Source organism: Ranitomeya imitator, chromosome 8 (genome assembly GCF_032444005.1).
Source record: "Ranitomeya imitator isolate aRanImi1 chromosome 8, aRanImi1.pri, whole genome shotgun sequence".
In the NCBI taxonomy this organism is placed as follows: Eukaryota; Metazoa; Chordata; class Amphibia; order Anura; family Dendrobatidae; genus Ranitomeya; species Ranitomeya imitator.
The window spans coordinates 94,806,180-94,829,273 of NC_091289.1; positions in this window are offsets into that span (position 1 = coordinate 94,806,180).

The following is a 23,094-nucleotide window of genomic DNA, read 5'->3' on the forward strand; positions in this document are numbered from 1 at the left end:
GAACAGGAGGAGGAGGATGAGCAGGATGATGGGGATGAGTATTTTTTTAATGAGGACGCTTCTCCGGGGCCACTGGAAATTGGTGGCGTGGCAAGGCCGGGTTCTGGGTTTCTGAGGGACACAAGTGACGTAGATTTGCCTGAAACTGCCCCTCAATCAAGCACAACCGCAGATTTGACAACTGGAACTTTGGCACACATGGCGGATTATGCCTTACGTATCCTCAAAAGGGACACACGCATTACGAAAATGATGAACGATGACGATTACTGGTTGGCCTGCCTCCTTGATCCTCGATATAAAGGCAAATTGCAAAATATTATGCCACATGACAACTTGGAACTAATATTAGCAACCAAACAATCAACTCTTGTTGACCGTTTGCTTCAGGCATTCCCAGCACACAGCGCCCGTGATCGTTCTCACACGAGCAGCAGGGGGCAGCAGACCAGAAGTGTTAGAGGTGCAGAAATCCAAAGTGGCGTTGGACAGAGGGGTTTTCTGACCAGGTTGTGGAGTGATTTTGCTATGACCGCAGACAGGACAGGTACTGCTGCATCAATTCAAAGTGACAGGAGACAACATTTGTCCAGTATGGTTACTAACTATTTTTCATCCCTTATCGACGTTCTCCCTCAACCGTCATTCCCATTTGATTACTGGGCATCCAAATTAGACACCTGGCCAGAATTGGCAGAATATGCATTGCAGGAGCTTGCTTGCCCGGCAGCTAGTGTCCTATCAGAAAGAGTATTCAGTGCTGCAGGTTCAATATTAACCGAAAAAAGGACTCGTCTGGCTACCCAAAATGTAGATGATCTAACCTTCATTAAAATGAACCACAACTGGATTTCGAAATCTTTTTCCCCGCCTTGCCCGGCCGACACCTAGCTTTCCTATGAAAAGGTCTTGCCTGTGGACTATTCTGAATGACTTTTCCAATCTCGTAATTTGCAGCACCTGATTGTCCAGCATACGACATGTTTACACCTCCCTAAATGGCCAAACTCCCCACACGGGGCCGTGTTATCGCCACTTGGCGCCAGCACCCGTGAGAGTGCTGTTTGTCTGAAGAGGTGGGTGTGCCCACTTTTGGTCGACGGCACTGCCACTGGGTCCCTCATAGTACAATAAAGTGTCTCTGGCGGTGGTGGTGCGCACCCAACATCAGACACACTTGTAACATGAGGGGCCCTGGGCATGTACCGCCGGCCATAAGAGAGTTCCCCCACCCCCAGCTCAAACATTGCTCTACCACTTGCACAATTATCTCTCACAGTTCCACCTATGTTTAGTCTATGCGCTGACATCCGTAAATTCCTGCCACTGACAATACCATTGTGTTGACATGTATGATGGTACTTAACATAGTCAGGGGCAGTGTCCTATATTTACCCAAGTAAATACTTTGTGCCAAATTACTAGGTCTGAAACTACGCAGAGGAGCCCACCCCTGTACCTAATGATTGCACCCTTTTGGTTTTTATTTTTGTTGTAATGCGAGACATTAACATGTATTTATTTTTTGGGACTACTAACTGGCAGACACTCATTACAATCGGCCGCCGCTGACAACACCAATGGTGCCCAACACCAATGGTGCCCACTGCCTGTGTAACCCTGCAAGAGAAGTAAAAGTGCCTACAGCCCAATTTTATTATGTTAGGCCTTCGAAGCCTGTCTGCGGTCCCTCCTTCCACTAGGCCTCCACTGACCTGTCTACTGCTGCCCGTGTTCCCCTGGAACCAATTTTAAAGTGCCTACAGCCCTAATTTATTATGTTAGGCCTTCGAAGCCTGTCTGCGGTCCCTCCTTCCACTAGGCCTCCACTGACCTGTCTACTGCTGCCCGTGTTCCCCTGGAACCAATGTTAAAGTGCCTACAGCCCAAATTTATTATGTTAGGCCTTCGAAGCCTGTCTGCGGTCCCTCCTTCCACTAGGCCTCCACTGACCTGTCTACTGCTGCCCGTGTTCCCCTAGAACCAATTTTAAAGTGCCTACAGCCAAATTTTATTATGTTAGGCCTTCGAAGCCTGTCTGCGGTCCCTCCTTCCACTAGGTCTCCACTGACCTGTCTACTGCTGCCCGTGTACCCCTGGAACCAATTTTAAAGTGCCTACAGCCCTAATTTATTATGTTAGGCCTTCGAAGCCTGTCTGCGGTCCCTTCTTCCACTAGGCCTCCACTGACCTGTCTACTGCTGCCCGTGTACCCCTGGAACCAATGTTAAAATGCCTACAGCCAAATTTTATTATGTTAGGCCTTCGAAGCCTGTCTGCGGTCCCTCCTTCCACTAGGCCTCCACTGACCTGTCTACTGCTGCCCGTGTACCCCTGGAACCAATGTTAAAATGCCTACAGCCCTAATTTATTATGTTAGGCCTTCGAAGCCTGTCTGCGGTCCCTCCTTCCACTAGGCCTCCACTGACCTGTCTACTGCTGCCCGTGTTCCCCTGGAACCAATTTTAAAGTGCCTACAGCCCTAATTTATTATGTTAGGCCTTCGAAGCCTGTCTGCGGTCCTTCCTTCCACTAGGCCTCCACTGACCTGTCTACTGCTGCCCGTGTTCCCCTGGAACCAATTTTAAAGTGCCTACAGCCAAATTTTATTATGTTAGGCCTTCGAAGCCTGTCTGCGATCCCTCCTTCCACTAGGCCTCCACAGACCTGTCTACTGCTGCCCGTGTTCCCCAGGAACCAATTTTAAAGTGCCTACAGCCAAATTTTATTATGTTAGGCTTTTGAAGCCTGTCTGCGGTTCCTCCTTCCACTAGGCCTCCACTGACCTGTCTACTGCTGCCCGTGTTCCCCAGGAACCAATTTTAAAGTGCCTACAGCCAAATTTTATTATGTTAGGCCTTCGAAGCCTGTCTGCGGTCCCTCCTTCCACTAGGCCTCCACTGACCTGTCTACTGCTGCCCGTGTACCCCTGGAACCAATTCTAAAGTGCCTACAGCCATATTTTATTATGTTAGGCCTTCGAAGCCTGTCTGCGGTCTCTCCTTCCAATAGTTCTCCACTGACCAGACCAATGCTGGCCGTGTACCCCTGGAACCCAGCTGAAAGTGCATGGAGCCTCCTTTTTTTCTTTGTTTTATATTTAGAAAGCCCAGATGAACTACGCTGTACCACGGTTCAAGCTACCCAGTCGACATTTCTTTTGCGAGAAAATCCATCCCAGCCCTCCACCGGCATGAAAAAGTCTGCATTGTCATAGCACTCAGGCAATCAAACAGTAGAAAGGTGCACCTAACGAGACGCATGGACCAGTAGGCATGTCCACAAAAAGTTACGTGTCCATTACGGCGCACTGGGTTAATGTGTTGGATGCATGGTCCACAGGGGACAGTCTACAAAGTCTGTCTGCAGTCCCTAATTCAAATTGTCCTCCGCTGACCACACCACTGCTGCACGTGTACCCCTGGAACCAATTTTAAAGTGCCTACAACCAAATTTTGTTATGTTAGGCCTACTACGCCTGTCTGCGGTCCCTCCTTCCAATACTCGTCCCCTGACCACACCACTGCTGCCCGTGGACCCCTGGAACCTATTTTTAATTGCATAGAGCATCCTTTTTTTAATAGTAGGCGTACAAAGTCTGTCTGCGGTCCACTATTGAAATTGTCCTCCACTGACCAGAGCAATGCTGCCTGTGTACCCCTGTAACCTTTTTTAAACTGCAGTGAGCCACATTTTTGGTTTAAGGCCTACTACCTGTGTCTGTCTGTGCCACTCAATACAGCTGTCCTCCTTTGAAAAAAGCAGAGCGTCAATAGTCTTGTTTTCAGCCTCTAGGAATTTGAAAACTGCATTGGGGCTACTACTTTGGTAGGGCCTACTAACGGTGTCTGCCGCTCCAAGGTGTGCCCCAGGTTTCCTCTCCATTGCTTCGATCTTCCGACTCTCGTTTAGTAGTTGTTGAAAACTACACTGCATTAGGCCTACAAATTGGGTATGGGGTGTAGAGACGGTGTGTTCCACTCCAAGGTGTTCCCCAGGTTTCCTCTCCATTGCTTCGGTCTTCCGACTCTCGTTTAGTAGTTGTTGAAAACTACACTGCATTAGGCCTACAAATTGGGTATGGGGTGTAGAGACGGTGTGTTCCACTCCAAGGTGTTCCCCAGGTTTCGTCCACATTGCTTCGATCTTCCGACTCTCGTTTAGTAGTTGTTGAAAACTACACTGCATTAGGCCTACAAATTGGGTATGGGGTGTAGAGACGGTGTGTTCCACTCCAAGGTGGTCCCCAGGTTTCCTCTCCATTGCTTCGATCTTCCGACTCTCGTTTAGTAGTTGTTGAAAACTACACTGCATTAGGCCTACAAATTGGGTATGGGGTGTAGAGACGGTGTGTTCCACTCCAAGGTGTTCCCCAGGTTTCCTCTCCATTGCTTCGGTCTTCCGACTCTCGTTTAGTAGTTGTTGAAAACTACACTGCATTAGGCCTACAAATTGGGTATGGGGTGTAGAGAGACGGTGTGTTACACTCCAAGGTGGTCCCCAGGTTTCCTCTCCATTGCTTCGGTCTTCCGACTCTCGTTTAGTAGTTGTTGAAAACTACACTGCATTAGGCCTACAAATTGGGTATGGGGTGTAGAGACGGTGTCTTCCACTCCAAGGTGTTCCCCAGGTTTCGTCCACATTGCTTCGATCTTCCGACTCTCGTTTAGTAGTTGTTGAAAACTACACTGCATTAGGCCTACAAATTGGGTATGGGGTGTAGAGACGGTGTGTTCCACTCCAAGGTGGTCCCCAGGTTTCCTCTCCATTGCTTCGATCTTCCGACTCTCGTTTAGTAGTTGTTGAAAACTACACTGCATTAGGCTTACAAATTGGGTATGGGGTGTAGAGACGGTGTGTTACACTCCAAGGTGTTCCCCAGGTTTCGTCCACATTGCTTCGATCTTCCGACTCTCGTTTAGTAGTTGAAAACTACACTGCATTAGGCCTACAAATTGGGTATGGGGTGTAGAGAGACGGTGTGTTACACTCCAAGGTGTTCCCCAGGTTTCGTCCACATTGCTTCGATCTTCCGACTCTCGTTTAGTAGTTGTTGAAAACTACACTGCATTAGGCCTACAAATTGGGTATGGGGTGTAGAGAGACGGTGTGTTACACTCCAAGGTGTTCCCCAGGTTTCGTCCACATTGCTTCGATCTTCCGACTCGCGTTTAGTAGTTGAAAACTACACTGCATTAGACCTACAAATTGGGTATGGGGTGTAGAGAGACGGTGTGTTACACTCCAAGGTGTTCCCCAGGTTTCCTCTCCATTGCTTCGGTCTTCCGACTCTCGTTTAGTAGTTGTTGAAAACTACACTGCATTAGGCCTACAAATTGGGTATGGGGTGTAGAGACGGTGTGTTCCACTCCAAGGTGTTCCCCAGGTTTCCTCTCCATTGCTTCGATCTTCCGACTCTCGTTTAGTAGTTGTTGAAAACTACACTGCATTAGGCCTACAAATTGGGTATGGGGTGTAGAGACAGTGTCTTCCGCCCCAAGGTGTTCTCCAGGTTTCCTCTCCATTGCTTCAATCTTAAAGCTCTTGTTTAGTAGTTTTTGAAAACAACACTGCATTCGGCCTACAAGTTGGGTCTGGGTTGTAGAGACGGTGTCTTCCACTCCAAGGTGTTCTCCAGGTTTCCTCTCCATTGCTGCAATCTTCATGCTCGTCTTAAGTAGTTGTTGAAACAACACTACATTAGGCCTACAAGTTGGGTCTGGGTCGTAGAGACGGTGTCTGCCGCTCCAAGGTGTTCTCCAGGTTGCCACATAATCGAAGCTGCATAGAGCCTATTTTGTAATTTTACGCCTACAAAGTCTTTCTGCGGTCCCTCCTTCCAATTGTCCTCCACTGAGCACAACAATGCAGAACGTGTACCCATGTAACCTTTTTTAAACCAGCGTCGAGCCAACTTTGTGGTTTAAGGCCTACTTGTAGTGTCTGGCTGCGCCACTCAATACAGCTGTCCTCTTTACAAAAAATGACCTACAATTATCTGGTTTTCAGCCTATCGAAATTTTAAAACTGCAGTGGGTCTACTAGTTGGGTTGGGGCCTTCTATCTGTGTCTGCCGCTCCTTGCTGTTCTCCTACAGTGAACAAAGCTGTGCCGCCTGTTTACTACTCTTGCCAATTTTGAACTGCATTTAGACTACTTACAGATTTGGGCCTACTCTCTGTGTCAGCCTCTCATTCCAGTTGTCCTCCACTGAACAAAACAATGCCCCCTGGTTAGTCCTGTTACCAATTTTGAACTGCATTTAGCCCACTTTATTCTTTGGGCCTATATCTGTGTTTCCTCCTCATCCTGCCCATTTCCCAGCCAGTGATAGATGAGTCTGCTGGTACATTGACCCATAACGCAACATTCCCCATGCACGCTACACTGCAAGATTGTGACCCTGCTGAAAGTCAGGTCCCCCTTCCCGCATACCATACCACCTTACACGGGGACAAAGAGGAAGGTGCAGATGAAGGTGCAGGTTCCTTCATCAGGTGGGGGGAGGAATACTCGTTGCTGGCGACGTCACTGGCACAGGTCCCCTCATAGTACGCAAAAGTGTTGCTGCTGGTGGGAGGCGCCCCCGCCGTGCAAACACACCGCTGTACTTTGAGGGGCCCTGTGCCAGTGCCAATGCCAACGAGTGGGCCCCCCCTGCTTGCTCAGGATCACAGCACTTGCAAAGTTGAAATACTTACCACTCCCTGCTCCACTGCCGTGACGTGGTCCAGATTTACTGGGCCCACTAATTACTTGAACCAGCCCTACCCCCCACAACTTTAGCCAAATGACCCCCAATTTCAAATGCCTTACAATTATTATAAGCTAAATTAAGATTGACAAGCTTCAGTAACAAGAATGGATGTTTTTGCCATTAAAATGGGCTCTGTACATGTTTTTCTGGCCTCTACTCACTGCCGACTATGCTCCCCCATTGACTTGCATTGGGTTTCGTGTTTCGGTCGATCCCCGACTTTTCGCGATAATCGGCCGATTCCACTCGACTCGACTTTTAAGATAGTCGGGTTTCGCGAAACACGGCTTGACTCTAAAAAGGTCAAGGTCGCTCAACCATAGCTATAACCAATAGACCTTTCTTTCAGTATATGCAGACTAAACATCTTGCATCTTCATCATATGGCTCAATGAGTATCTCTCAATCGACTGTTTTTGAAAGGACCTGTCAACTAAAGGGTTAATATCAGATATTTATAGGATTACAAACTGTCACAGGGCTACCGCGACAGAGAGGTTCCAGAGAACCGCAGTGCTCTGGGCCTCGTTCACACACGATGAACAGAAGCTCTTCTCCTGAATTCTGTCCTGGCTGTCTTGTGCCAGCAGGGCAGAAGTTAAACCTTGTTACTGAAGTTACTGAGAGCTATGTCTCTCAGCTGATTTGGTTTTGGTAATCTCTGCTCCTATATAGACTCAGCTTTGTCTACAACTGTTGTCAGTGATCAGTTCTGCTGCCTGGCTTGGAGTGAGAAGGAGCGTGGTATTAGGAGCTTGGAGGTTTATTTACAGAGATTGGTGTCTGCTGTTTTGGTTGCATGTTAAACCTGTTTTCCTTCCTAGTTTTTTCCTTCTCTTCCCTTCTCTGTGTTTCCTCTGTGGTTGTGTGAGCATTTGGTGAGTTTGAGTCTTTTAGTTACCTTGTCTGTAAACCCTGTTTAATTGTCGTATTATACACTGGTGCAGTCCACCTCCCTTGGGGGGAGAGGGGGCCACTGATAGGGCCTGCACAGGAGACAGGGATACGCTGGCGGCTCAGGCCTCCTAACCATTATAGGTACCCCTGAGATAAGGAAAACCAGGGCCCCTATATAGTGGCAAGGACAGGTGCGGGACCCAGTACGCCGTCCTTTCCCTTTATCGCCGTTAACGGCGTGACACAAACTCTCCTGTTGTGAATTCTGCTCTTGGGCTCCCTCCGTTGGTTTTAAGTGGAATGGCTGCTCTTTGGATTTAGTAGTCAGCAGCTGCTTCCACTAATTGTCTTTCTGCTCGGCTTTTATTCCTGGCTCTTCCCTTCAGCCAGTGCCACTTGTCAATGTTTCCTGGCTGGATTCACATCTCTGCCTGGATTTCCCTGGTTTCCTGATCAGTTCAGCAAAGATAAGTCCTGGCTTTGCTCATTTCAGTCCACATGTTGTGGACTTATTGTTCTGTGCATTCTATATTTTGTCCAGCTTGTCAGTATGGATTTTTTCTGTTAGCTGGAAGCTCTGGGAAGCAGATTTACCCTCCACACCTTTACTCAGGTGTGGAGATTTTTGTAAACTCTGTGTGGATGTTTTTGTAGTTTTTATACTGACCGCACAGTATCCTTTCCTGTCCTATCTATCTAGCTAGTATGGCCTCCTATGCTAAAATCTGATTTCATTTCTGCGTATGTTATTTTCCCCTCCTCTCACCGTCAATATTTGTGGGGGGCTATCTTTCCTTTGGGGATTTTCTCTGAGGCAAGATAGGTTTCCTGTTTCCATCTTTAGGGGAAGTTAGATCTTAAGCTGTGCCGAGAAGTCTAGGGAGCGTCAGGTACCCCCCACGGCTATTTTTAGTTGCGCTGCTAGGTTCAGGGTTTGCGGTCAGTATAGATACCACCTTCTTCAGAGCTTGTCCCATGTTGTTCCTAAACCACCAGATCATAACACTCTCCTCAGGTGGCTCCCCCATTAAAACATTCCTATATGATCAGATGGGAGTCTCTTCTGTTGCCCTAATGTTGGCAGAGCATTTGGGAAAAAGTGTCCAAGTCTTCTATTTGCACCCTCTATAGAGCAAATCAGTATAAAATATTGATATTTTGATATCGTACTCCAGAGCTCCTTCACAGATTGAACCATCAGTTCTCGAATATATGCCTGCATTGCTGTTCACAAGTGGGTTCTCAATGCTGTTTTGTGCTTTCCCTACTTCCCCTCATGGTGCGTGTCTTGTCTTTTTATGTGTTGCTTATTAAATAAGAAATCTGATATGTATTTGTTGATGGAGTTGGTTTAATATGGAGTCAATTTAGTCTTTTATGGTTTCATCATGCAATTTGTTTTGTCGCCACTAGAGGGGAATGTTCCACAATAGTGCATTTTTAATGTACCGTACTTCTTCCTTGCTGATTTCCTAAGTTAGAAACCGATAGAATGAAACACGATTATAAATTAATTAAATATTTACTCAAAATTTTATAACATATAGGACAGTTAATTAATGGATCTCTCAACAGGAAAAAATTGGCAAAAGCGGAGGATTAAAAATATAATATGGAAGTTCACAAAATTAATAACAAGCAGCAACAAGAATTATACACAGTGCATATGAACAATAGTAAAAATATTTTGCAGTATAACACAGAAAGATAAATGTGGACCCAAGGTGGAAGCTGACATAGTGATAGACAATTTCTCCGGTCATCTTCCACGACAGCAGCATCGGAGGATATCTCCCAGCCCTTATAGGGGACAGGAAACACAAAGGAGGTTAAATACCCCTCCTCTTCCTGCAATCTCCAGTGTTTTTCCTGTCTCCTATGGGGCATGAAGAGGTCTCTGATGATTCTGCCGTGGCCGGCGAACGGGAGCACCTTAATGGATCTTACCGCAACCTGCCGAGCAGCTGAGGTCGGGGCTCCACTCTCCTCCTCTAAAGAAGCTGCTCCCGTCTCCATGTTACTTGTGACTCGGGACCCCGTCTCGCCCCTCCTGCGCCTCCTCAGCGGTGTAAATCGGGGCGATGATGTGCCGGCCTGGGTCCTCTTGCAGCTCTCCAGCATCTTCCTCCTTCTGTGCAGCTAATCCCGGAGTTCACGCTCACCGGAAGTGACGTCACCGAACTTCCGGTTTACCTCCCTGTGCATTCCACGCTGGAACACACGCGTGGCCAGCTGATGCTGGCGTTCTCCAGGACGGCAGCCATGTTTGGGGGTTCCTTGAGGTTCCTCCAAGTGGACCTGAGTTAGGAGGGGTACAAAATTACACTGAGACCTCGATTTATTTACATCCTGTTCAAAGGAGCCTCCAGGTAAGACAATCTTGTCTATTTCCCTCTGTGACCAGTGACAGAAACTGACCTTATGGACAGCGACAAACCACCCCTATCTGCATCTGCAGAGCCCAGCGTTCACCCTCCTACTGTAAGTAGTGGTGTGGTCCCTTGCTGTCCGGGTAATCATAGCCTAATGGGTTATTTAGTATACCTTCTCTCTCTCACTTGTTAGGGAGAAAAAGTCCCTGCCCCTAAGAAGGAAAAGACAGGCCACAAATGTGGGGTGTGTACCTCTAAGCTTCCCTCGGCATATAAGAAGAAACTTTGCCAGTCTTGCACGGATGATGTGTTGCATGCTGAACAGCCCTCTCTCCTGGACAGTATCAAACCCCTCATTAAACAGGAGGTTCAGTCTTCCCTTTCTAAGGCTCCGATTCCTCAACCACCACCTCCTAAAAAAAAAGTAAAATGGCTCCCGTGGAATCAGACTCCAACTCGGGCGAAATCCGTTCCTCAGGTTCGGAGGATATTTGGGAGAATGAGGGTACCACTTCCACCACCAAATCTGAAAATAAAAAATATTATTTTTCTTCTGGGGACATGGAAGAACTGATTGGCATGGTGAGAACCCCATGGGGGTTGAGGAAGAGGAAGTAAGATATTCAATACAGGATGAAATGTTTGGAGGGCTGAAACCAAAAAATCAGAAAGGGTTTCCCATACATGAGAATATCCAAAATCTTATCCTTCAGGAGTGGGGCCTCCCTGAGAAAGGGCTTAGCATCCCTTCAGAGTTAATGAACCGCTTTCCCCTTTTTGGAGATAGTTCTTTATGGGAGATAATAATAATAATAATCTTTATTTTTTTATAGCGCTAACATATTCCACAGTTTGCACACATTATCATCACTGTCCCCGATGGGGCTCACAATCTAAATTCCCTATCAGTATGTCTTTGGAATGTGGGAGGAAACACGGAGAGAACATACAAACTCTTTGCAGATGTTGTCCTTGGTGGGGTTTGAACCCAGGACTCCAGCGCTGAAAGGCTGCTGTGCTAACCACTGCACCACCGTGCTGCCTTTAGGGAGATACCTAAAGTAGATGTGCAGGTGTCTAGGGTGATCAAAAAGACGGCTCTCCCTTTTGAGGATTCATCCCAGCTCAAAGACCCTATGGATAGGAAGATCGAGAGCTTACTAAGAAAGTCCTGGGACACCTCTATTAATCTGCTCAAAATTAGCGTGGCCTCGATGTGCGTTGCCAGATCTCTATTCCTTTGGATACGCACGTTGGAGGATCACCTTACTCAGGGGACATCCAGGGAGGAGATTCTTGATTCCCTCCTTCTGCTTCAGAAAGCCATGGATTTCCTGGCTGATGCGTCTGCTGAATCCATCCGGGTAGCAGCAAAATCCTCAATCCTCTCCAATTCCGCTAGGAGAGCTCTATTGCTAAAGTCATGGGGAGGCGCGACCTTACCTCTAAAACTAAACTTTGTGCCATTCTCTTTCAGTGACACTTTATCTTTGGCCAAGACCTTGATGATATCCTAGAAAAAGCTGCAGATAAAAAGAAATCGCTTCCTGAACAAATAGGTTTTAAGAGGCGTTTTTTTTCATGCCCCCCCTTGATCAGTCCTCCCAGAAGGATTTCAGGGGCAAGGGCAAAACAGGGCGATGGAGTTATCCCAAAGGTGGGAAGGCCAAAAACATCCTTGTTCCCCAACACCAGCAGTACCCTGATAAACAATGACTCCTCTCCTGTCGGGGGTTGACTCTCGCGTTTCTTCACCCAGTGGCAAGCCATTTCCTCAAATCATTGGGTTCTCCGTACCATAAGGGACGGTCTGAGATTGGAACTCGAGAGTCCTCCCCCACAACGGCTGTTAATTACCTCCCTTAAGTCCCTACATCTCCAGGAGTCCTTACTATTAGACCTGCAAGATCTACTTCAAGCGAGAGTGATCTCTCAGCTGCCACAACAGGAGTTGGGAAATGGTCACTATTCTCGCCTATTCTTTGTAACAAAGCCCTAAGGGAAATGCAGGGTTATCGTAAATCTGAAACCCCTAAATTAGGTGGTCAAACACAGACGATTCATATGGAATCGATAGGATCGGCTATCCCACTCATCGGACAAGATTGGGTCATGGCTACAGTAGATCTGAGAGATGCCTACTATCACCTGCCATCCGGACCACAGGAAGTTCCTCAGGTTTGCTGTTTCCCACAGTCACCTGATCAGCCATTTCCAGTTTGACGTCCTACCATTTGGCGTTTCGTCTGCGCCGCGGGTGTTCACCAAAATTATGGCAATAGCAGTAATTTACATCCGGCACCAGGGAGTTTCCATCATCCCATATCTGGACGATTTTCTCATCATCTCTCGCCCATCTCTCGCCTGAACCTAGATGTGGCAAAAATCCTGGAGATCCTAAAATCCCTATGATTGGAGAAATCAGATCTTAATCCTTCTTCAAGGAAGAAATTCCTGGGAATTCTTTTGGATTCAGAGAAAAGAACATCCTTCTTACCCAAGGATCGTCAACTCGACCACAGTCAGAGGATCTCCAGGTTCAGAGACCAGAGGTCGCCAACATTGAGGGAGTCCATGACTGCTCTGGGATCTCTAACTTCATGCATCGAGGCAGTCTCCTGTGCGCAAAGCTACACACGAATTCTTCAGTCTCATGTGCTTCGGTACGCGAGAAGACATCAGAACATACTGACCAGAAGAGTTCCCTTTGCCGGTCATGTGAAATCGGCCCTGTCATGGTGGCTGGACTACCGAAATCTCCAGCAGGGGGTCAGCTGGGATCAGCGTCCCCTAAAGATACTCTGTTCAGATGCCAGTCGAAAGGGCTGGGGGGCTGCTGTGGTAGAGGGATCCTACTTACAAGGACTATGGCCCCCAGACATCAGTTCCAGCTCCTCAAATCTGAGGGAACTGAAAGCGGTGGGAATGGTGTTGAAAGCCTCATCAACCATTATCCAAAATCATAACGTGCGTGTCTATTCAGACAGCATGACCACAGTGGCCTACCTCCGGCACCAGGGAGGCACGAAATATGACAATTTAAAATTAATTGCTGCAAGGATTTTTTCCTGAGCAGAAAAACATCTGTTGTCCATCTCTGCAGTACATCTGAAAGAGTCAGACAATATCTAGGCAGACTTCCTCAGCAGGAAGGTCATCCACCCGGGAGAGTGGTGCCTGGACAAAGTGGTCTTTTCCCTACCTTCGAGGTGAGGGAATCCCGAGGTGGACCTATTTGCCAATGGCAAGAATACAAAGGCGAGGACGTTCTTTTCCCTCATTCCTGCGAACGGCTCTCTGGGGAAAAATGCCTTTTCCCACCCTTGGAAGTTCAACCTGGCATATGCCTTCCCACCAATCACTATGCTCGCATGAACGTTGCAGAAAATTCAATTAGACCAAGTCACCACGATCATAATAGCTCCTATGTGGCCAGGAAGAAGCTGGTACAGCGCTCTGATGGACATGGCGCAGGAAGGGCCCTTGCTTCTCCCTCAAAAGGTCGACCTCCTTCATCAGGGTCCTCTACTATATCCAGATCTCCACAGATTGAACCTCGCGGCTTGGCTACTGGAACCCAAATCTTAAAAGCTAAGAGGCTCTTGGATGGAGTAATTCAAACTCTTCAGAAAAGCAGGAAGTCGGTCACTATCGCTATTTACCATAAAGTTTTGAAAAAATTTTCATCCTGGTGTTTCCCAAATACTCCTGATTCCTTCCATCCCAATATTGCACGGATTCTAGACTTCCTCCAAAAGGGGTTGGATTTGGGGCTTTCACCCAGTACACAGTACACCGCTCTTCGTTCCTTTTTTAATCAGGACTTAGCTGGCCACCGATGGGTTAAACGCTTTATGACATCCGCAACTAGAATTTGTCCTAGGTTTCGTAGTCAGGTTCCTCCCTGGGATTTGAATCTAGTTCTTAACAGCCTAAACCAGTATCCATTCAAACCTCTGTTATCCCTGAGTTTTAAAAATCTGACCCTAAAAACTGTTTTTCTTGTAGCAATTACCACTGCTAGACGCATAGGGGAGTTGCAGGCTTTTTCAGTACAAGAGCCCTATTTAACGATCACTACAGATAGTGTTAGCCTTCGATTGGACCCCTCCTTTATGCCTAAAGTGGTCTCAGATTTCCATAGGAATCAGGATATTGTAATACCCTCATTCTGCCCAAATCCTTCAAACACGAAGGAAGAAACATTCCACACCCTGGATGTCCGCAGGATGGTTCTTTGTTACCTCCAACAGACCGAAGATTGGAGGATTGACCAAAACTTACTTGTTCAATTCTCAGAATGAAATAAAGGTAAGAAAGCTGCAAAAAATACAATTGCCAATTGAACCAAACAAGCTATCTGTTTGGCATATTCATCACAAAGTCTCTCCCCTCCTGTATCTCTGAAGGCTCATTCTACTTAGGCAGTGTCTACATCGTGGGCAGAAAGAGGGAACGCTTCATCTGAGCAGATATGCAGAGCCGCCACTTGGTTGTCCATCCATAACTTTCACCCGACATTACAGACTACATTTCAATAGGGATTTAACATTTGGCAGACATGTTCTGCAGGCTGTTGTCCCTCCCTAAAGAAATTAGTTGTTGGTATTATCCGATGCTGGCGTCGTGGAAGGTGACTGGAGAAAATAGAATTAGTCTTACCGGTAATTCGGTTGCTAGGAACCTTCCACGACAACATAAATTTCCCTCCCTATCTGATATTCTTATTAGATGATTCCTGCACTTGAGTGGTAACTATACATGCTAGTGTGTCCAGAAAAAAAACACTGGAGGTTGCAGGAAGGGGAGGGGTATTTAACCTCTTTTGTCTTTCCCCCATTAGGGCGGGGAGACATCCTCTGATGCTGCTGTCATGGAAGGTGTTAGGGTTGGCGGAACGCACCGAATATATTTATTAGATGAGAGGTACATTCGCAACCCGGGATCCACCGTGCAGGAAAGAACCTGCTGCTAAGTAAGGCGGTGAAGTAAATTAGTATAAACAAACTCTGTTACTTCACAGATCCCGGAGTAAAGAGAACGCTGTGCCCTGTTTAGCTCACAGGGAACACAGCTACTGAGTAGAGCCGACAGTGGTCATGCAGTCCCAACCAAACACGCTGCTCCTCTCCGGGTGACCTGGAATTCTAAAGGCTATTAGCCAGCCCTGAATTCACTCATGAGAAACTCCTCGCCGGAGGTGCCAGCATTCTAGGGGCTTATTTCAGTCAGGTCCCTGACTGCTGCTAAGTAAGGCGGTGAAGTAAATTAGTATAAACGAACTCTGTTACTTCACAGATCCCGTAGTAAAGAGAACGCTGTGCCCTGTTTAGCTCACAGGGAACACAGCTACTGAGTAGAGCCGACAGTGGTCATGCAGTCCCAACCAAACACGCTGCACCTCTCCGGGTGAGCTAGAATTCTAAAGGCTATTAGCCAGCCCTGAATTCACTCATGAGAAACTCCTCGCCGGAGGTGCCAGCATTCTAGGGGCTTATTTCAGTCAGGTCCCTGACTGTATACACACAAAAACTCCTCGCCGGAGGTGCCAGCATTCTAGGGGCTTATTTCAGCCGGGTCCCTGACCACACACACGACCACACTGGCGCTGGGCTCATACATATTTGATACTAGTGCATGGCCGTGCGGTCATGAGAACCTTTTATAGCTGCAGCAACTTCAGGACCTTCCTAGAAGGACCAATGGAAGGCTGCCACAGAACTTGATCAGGTACAGGGCCATCCTGGAGGACAAATGGAAGTTGCTGCAGTACCTGAGCATGTGACCCTAGACCACCACTGAGAGATCTTACCCTGGGCATGCTCAGTGTGTGCAAAGCAGGACTTAGTCTGTTGTGAATTCTGCTTTTGGACTCCCTCCGGTGGTTGTAGATGGTAATGCAGTTGGGCCTGGACTGCAGGATTGGACAGGTGTATCTGCTAATTGCAAAGCTGACTGGGGTATTTAGCTTTGCAGGACTCATTAGTCCCTGCCAGTTGTCAATGTTCTATTGCCAGTAATGGTTCTCTGCCTGGCCTCTCCTGTCTGCTGCCATTTCAGCTAAAGAAAAGTGTCTGATTCTTTTTCTTAGGCTCACAGGCTGTGTGTCTATTTTTTCGTGCTGTTCATAGTTTCTATTTTGTTCCAGCTTCAACTGTCCTGTTGTTTTCTCAGTCTAGTTGGTTTCGCTGGAGATGCAGATATACTCTCCACACCTTTAGTTAGGTGGTGGAGTTTTTGTATTTTTCTGCTGTGGATATTTTGTAGATTTTGTGCTGACCGCTCAGTATCCTGTACTATACTTCTCTATCTAGGTAGAAGTGGCCTCCTTTGCTAAATCTGTTTTCCGCCTGCGTGTGTCTTTTCCTCTCCTACTCACCGTCATTATTTGGGGGGGGCTGCCTTTACTTTGGGGGTCTACTCTGAGGCAAGTCAGTTTTCCTATTTTCCATCTTTGTGGATAATTAGTCCTCCGGCTGTGTCGAGGTGTCTAGGTCAGGATAGGTACACCCCACGGCTACATCTAGTGTCTGTGATAAGTTCAGGGTTAGCGGTCTGTATAGTTACCACTACTCCAGCGAAGGCTTTTTCATGTTGTTCCAAGGCCGCCTGATTATAACAGTACAACTGGCCTACAATGAGTTAATTGCATCTCAGAAGAAGGGAGGAAAGGTTTTGAGCGATTTTTTTTTTTTTTTCCTCAGCCTGTTTTGTCTTCTCCTCCCTCTTAATCTCTGGGTGGCTGAGGAACCTAGTGCTAACATGAATGTTCAGGAATTAGCTTCTCGTGTGGATCAGCTTGCTGCTGGGGTACAGGGTATTTCAGATTATATTGTTCAGACTCCTGCTTTAGAACCTAAGATTCCCACTCCTGATTTATTTTTTGGTGACAGATCCAAATTTTTGAGTTTCAAAAATAAGTGTAAACTGTTTTTTGCATTGAGACCCCGGTCCTCTGGTGATCCCATTCAGCAGGTTAAAATCATCATATCCCTGCTGCGTGGTGACCCACAAGATTGGGCATTTTCCCTGGAATCTGGCAATCCTGCTTTGCTTAATGTTAATTCTTTCTTTCAAGCATTGGGGTTATTGTATGATGAGCCTAATTCTGTGGATCAAGCTGAGAAGACCTTGTTGGCCCTATCTCAGGGGCAAGAGGCGGCTGAATTGTATTGTCAGAAATTCAGAAAATGGTCTGTGCTGACTAAATGGAATGATGATGCTTTGGCGGCAATTTTCAGAAAGGGTCTTTCTGAATCCGTTAAGGATGTTATGGTGGGGTTTCCCACACCCTCCAATCTGAGTGATTCTATGTCTCTGGCCATTCAGATTGACTGGCGCTTGCGGGAGCGCAGAACTGTGCGCGCTATGGCGTTATCCTCAGAGCAAATTCCTGAGCCTATGCAGTGTGATAGGATTCTGTCTAAAACAGAACAACAAGGTTTCAGACGTCTCAACAGGTGTGTTTTTATTGTGGCGACGCTTCTCATGTAATTTCTGTCTGCCCTAAGCGGACAAAAAGGATAGCCAGTTCATTTACCATCAGTACTGTACAACCTAAATTTCTGTTATCTGTGTCCTTGATCTGCTCATTGTCGTCATTTTCTGTCATGGCGTTTGTGGATTCAGGCGCCGCCTTGAATTTGATGGACTTTGACTTTGCTAGACGTTGTGGTTTTCCCTTGCAGCCTTTGCAGAATCCTATTACTTTAAGGGGCATTGATGCGACACCCTTGGCTAAAAATAAGCCCCAGTTTTGGATACAGGTGACCATGCGCATGGCGCCAGCCCACCAGGAAGTGTGTCGATTTCTGGTGTTGCATAATTTGCATGATGCTGTCGTGCTGGGTTTCCTGTGGTTGCAGGTACATAATCCTGTTTTGGATTGGAAGTCCATGTCTGTGACTAGTTGGGGTTGTCAGGGGGTTCATAATGATGTTCCTCTGATGTCAATCGCCCCTTCTCCCTCTTCTGAAATTCCGGAGTTTTTGTCTGATTTTCAGGATGTATTCGATGAGCCCAAGTCCAGTTTCCTTCCACCGCATAGGGACTGCGATTGTGCTATTGAATTGATTCCAGGCTGTAAGTTTCCTAAGGGTCGACTTTTCAACCTTTCTGTACCTGAACATACCGCCATGCGGAGTTATATTAAGGAGTCTTTGGAGAAGGGGCATATTCGTCCATCTTCATCACCGTTGGGAGCGGGGTTCTTTTTTGTTGCTTAAAAAGATGGTTCTTTAAGACCCTGTATTGAATATCGCCTCTTAAATAAGATCACGGTCAAGTTTCAGTACCCCTTGCCTTTGCTTTCTGATTTGTTTGCTAGGATTAAGGGAGCTAGTTGGTTTACTAAGATTGACCTTCGGGGGGCTTATAATCTTGTTCGTATAAAGCAGGGTGATGAATGGAAAACTGCGTTTAACACGCCCGAAGGCCATTTTGAATACCTTGTGATGCCATTCGGACTCTCTAATGCTCCATCTGTTTTTCAGTCCTTCATGCATGATATCTTCCGGAGTTATCTTGATAAATTCTTGATCATATATTTGGACGATATTTTGATTTTTTCCGATGATTGGGAGTCTCATGTGCAGCAGGTCAGGATGGTATTTCAGATCCTTCGTGACAATGCCTTGTTTGTGAAAGGGTCTAATTGTCTTTTTGGGGTGCAGAAGGTTTCCTTTTTGGGCTTTATTTTTTCTCCCTCATCTATAGAGATGGATCCGGTTAAGGTTCAGGCCATTCATGATTGGATTCAGCCCACATCCATGAAGAGCCTTCAGAAATTTTTGGGTTTCGCTAATTTTTATCGCGGTTTCATTGCTAATTTTTCCAGCGTGGTTAAACCCTTGACTGATTTGACTAAGAAGGGCACTGATGTGGCGAATTGGCCCTCTGCGGCTGTCTCTGCCTATCAACAACTTAAACGTCGTTTTTCTTCTGCTCCAGTGTTGCACCAGCTGGATGTTTCTCTTCCGTTTCAGGTTGAGGTTGACGCTTCTGAGATTGGGGCAGGGGCCGTTTTGTCTCAGAGGGATCCTGTTGGTTCCTTGATAAAACCGTGTGCCTTCTTTTCCCGTAAATTTTTGCCTGCGGAACGCAATTATGACGTCGGCAATCGGGAGTTGTTGGCTATGAAGTGGGCGTTTGAGGAGTGGCGACATTGGCTTGAGGGAGCTAAGCACCGTATTGTGGTCTTGACCGACCATAAGAATGTGATTTACCTCGAGTCTGCCAAACGGTTGAATCCTAGACAGGCTCGATGGTCCTTGTTTTTTTTTCTCGTTTTGATTTTGTGGTCTCGTACCTTCCTGGTACTAAGAATGTTAAGGCTGATGCCCTCTCTAGGAGTTTTTTGCCTGATTCTTCTGAGGTCTTGGAACCAGTCGGTATTTTGAAGGAAGGGGTGGTCCTTTCTGCCATTTCTCCTGATTTACGACGGGTTCTTCAGAAATTTCAGGCTGACAAACCTGACCGTTGTCCTGTGGGGAAACTGTTTGTTCCTGACAGATGGACTAGTACAGTGATTTCTGAGGTTCACTGTTCTGTGTTGGCTGGTCATCCTGGTATTTTTGGTACCAAAGACTTGGTTGGTAGGTCCTTTTGGTGGCCTTCTTTGTCGCGTGATGTGCGGTCTTTTGTGCAGTCCTGTGGGACTTGTGCGCGGGCCAAGCTTTGTTGCTCCCATGCTAGTGGGTTGCTTTTGCCTTTGCCGGTCCCTGAGAGGCCCTGGACGCATATTTCTATGTATTTTATTTCCGATCTTCCTCTTTCCCAAAGGATGTCAGTTATCTGGGTTGTTTGTGACCGATTCTCTAAGATGGTTCATTTGGTGCCTTTGCCTAAATTGCCTTCTTCTGATTTGGTTCCGTTGTTTTTTCAGCATGTGGTCCGTTTGCATGGTATTCCGGAGAATATTGTGTCCGACAGAGGTTCCCAGTTTGTTTCTAGGTTTTGGCGGGCCTTTTGTGCCAAGCTGGGCATTGATTTGTATTTTTCTTCTGCATTTCATCCTCAGACAAATGGCCAGACTGAGCGAACTAATCAGACCTTGGAGACCTATTTGAGATGCTTTGTGTCTGCTGATCAGGATGATTGGATGGCTTTTTTGCCATTGGCCGAGTTTGCCCTTAATAATCGGGCTAGTTCGGCTACTTTGGTTTCGCCTTTTTTTTGTAATTTTGGTTTTCATCCTCGTTTTTCTTCTGGGCAGCTTGAGCCTTCTGACCTTCCTGGTGTGGATTCTGTGGTCGAAAGGTTGCAGCAGATTTGGGCTCATGTGGTGGACAATTTGGTACAGTCTCAGCAGGAGGCTCAACGTTTTGCTAACAGTCGTCGGTGTGTTGGTTCCCGGCTTCGGGTTGGGGATCTGGTTTGGTTATCTTCCCGTCATGTTCCTATGAAGGTTTCTTCCCCTAAGTTTAAGCCTCGGTTTATTGGTCCTTATAGGATTTCTGAGATTATTAATCCGGTGTCCTTTCGCCTGGCGCTTCCGGCCTCTTTTGCTATTCATAATGTCTTCCATAGATCTTTGTTGCGGAAATATGTGGAGCCCGTTGTTCCCTCTGTTGATCCTCCGGCCCCTCTGTTGGTCGATGGGGAGTTGGAATATGTTGTTGAGAAGATTTTGGATTCTCGTTTTTCAAGGCGGAAGCTTCAGTAACTTGTCAAATGGAAGGGTTATGGCCAGGAGGATAATTCTTGGGTTTCTGCCTCTGATGTCCATGCCGCTGATTTGGTTCGTACCTTTCATCGGGCTCATCCTGATCGGCCTGGGGGCTCTGGGGAGGGTTCGGTGACCCCTCCTCAAGGGGGGGTACTGTTGTGAATTCTGCTTTTGGGCTCCCTCCGGTGGTTGTAGATGGTAATGCAGTTGGGCCTGGACTGCAGGATTGGACAGGTGTATCTGCTAATTGCAAAGCTGACTGGGGTATTTAGCTTTGCAGGACTCATTAGTCCCTGCCAGTTGTCAATGTTCTATTGCCAGTAATGGTTCTCTGCCTGGCCTCTCCTGCCTGCTGCCATTTCAGCTAAAGATAAGTGTCTGATTCTTTTTCTTAGGCTCACAGGCTGTGTGTCTATTTTTTCGTGCTGTTCATAGTTTCTATTTTGTTCCAGCTTCGACTGTCCTGTTGTTTTCTCAGTCTGGTTGGTTTCGCTGGAGATGCAGATATACTCTCCACACCTTTAGTTAGGTGGTGGAGTTTTTGTATTTTTCTGCTGTGGATATTTTGTAGATTTTGTGCTGACCGCTCAGTATCCTGTACTATACTTCTCTATCTAGGTAGAAGTGGCCTCCTTTGCTAAATCTTTTTTCCGCCTGCGTGTGTATTTTCCTCTCCTACTCACCGTCATTATTTGTGGGGGGCTGCCTATACTTTGGGGGTCTACTCTGAGGCAAGTCAGTTTTCCTATTTTCCATCTTTAGGGATAATTAGTCCTCCGGCTGTGTCGAGGTGTCTAGGTCTGGATAGGTACACCCCACGGCTACATCTAGTGTCTGTGATGAGTTCAGGGTTAGCGGTCTGTATAGTTACCACTACTCCAGCGAAGGTTTTTTCATGTTGTTCCAAGGCCGCCTGATTATAACATTAGTCCCAGAAAAGCCTGTTCGTCGCAGACCAGTGCAGGGTACAATAGCAGAGCCTGGAGAGGCAGCAGTAACCCTTTGCAGATTCAAATGCAGATCCAAATCAGATTCAATGAGATGCTGGGACCGACGTCTCCACTGAGCAGGCTCCACTGTGGCCGATGCAGAATGGGAGACCGCAGCAGACCCGGCTCGAGATTCCCCCTGTGCAGCGGCAGGAACTAATAGAAGGTTCCTAGAAACCGAATTACCGGTAAGACTAGTTCTATTTTTTAAATTAATAATAAATTAATTAATAAATATATAGAAAATCACTTAGATGTCAGGATTTCAAAGTGGGAGTACATATTGCACAAGTGTGAATAAATAAATAAAAGACACTGAATACCATAAGTTAATAGCTAGGAAATATAAAGTGACCTGTGCTGCATAGTATTGCGAAGGTAAAGTGCCAAAAAATGTAATAAGAGCTAGACATAAATGCAAAATGAAGATTCCATATTGTGCTGTGTGCTGCTTACTACACTATCTGTCGAGCCCCGGTGGTAATCACTTTCTGCTGTGCCCCTTGCACATTTTTGCTTATGTTGCACATCCATGTCCTTTCCCCTACCTGTTTTCTATTTGTAATTCAATAAAATATGTTTGCATTTTAATATAATGACTATTGGATCGTTTCCTTTTAAAACAAATATTTCACTATTGTTCATATGCACTGTGTGTAATTCTTGTTGCTGCTTATTATTAATTTTGTGAACTTCCATATTATATTTTTCCAGGACGTCCCTCCTGACAGCACCCTGGAGGACGTCCTGGAGGGACAGGAAACACACGAGAGTTCAAATATCCGGTTCCACCCACCGATCCTCAGTGTTTTTCCTGTCCCTCCACGGAGGGACACACGTAAAGAAGCAGCAGGCTTACCGAACTCAGGGGGATCGGGCGGGCATCCAATCCTTCCCCCTGTCAAGTAGCTCAGGGTCGAAACTCCCCGGAGGGGAGTCCCTCTACCCCAGAGGCCCAGAGCGGGACGAGACTCCAGGATTGAACCGCTCCTCCCGGAAGGGGGCTCTCGGTTCAGGACGCGGCGGCGATCCAGGCTGACATCAATCTGGCAGAGCGCGCAGTCAGGGGAGCTTCCGGGTCTGGGGAGCAGCGTCACTTCCGGTCTCGTCGGAGCCGGCGAAACGTCACTTCCGGTGGCGTTCTATGAGCGAGGAAAGCAGACGCTCCACCAGGAGAACGCCGACAGAGCGGTCGCTACGGTACTAGCGTCCAGCACCTGCAAAGGGGGTCATATAGTCTGCTCCAAGTCCGGCTATGGAAGAAAGAAACGACGAGGAGGGGGTAAGTCTGCCCAGGGCAGTACACCCCTTTTCACATGAGATCCCTCGCTCCCTCTAGCCTATTACTCCCTATCTTATGTTGTTTAGGATAAGGGAAACCCCGCTGCTCCCCCGGTCACGGCTAAAAAATCT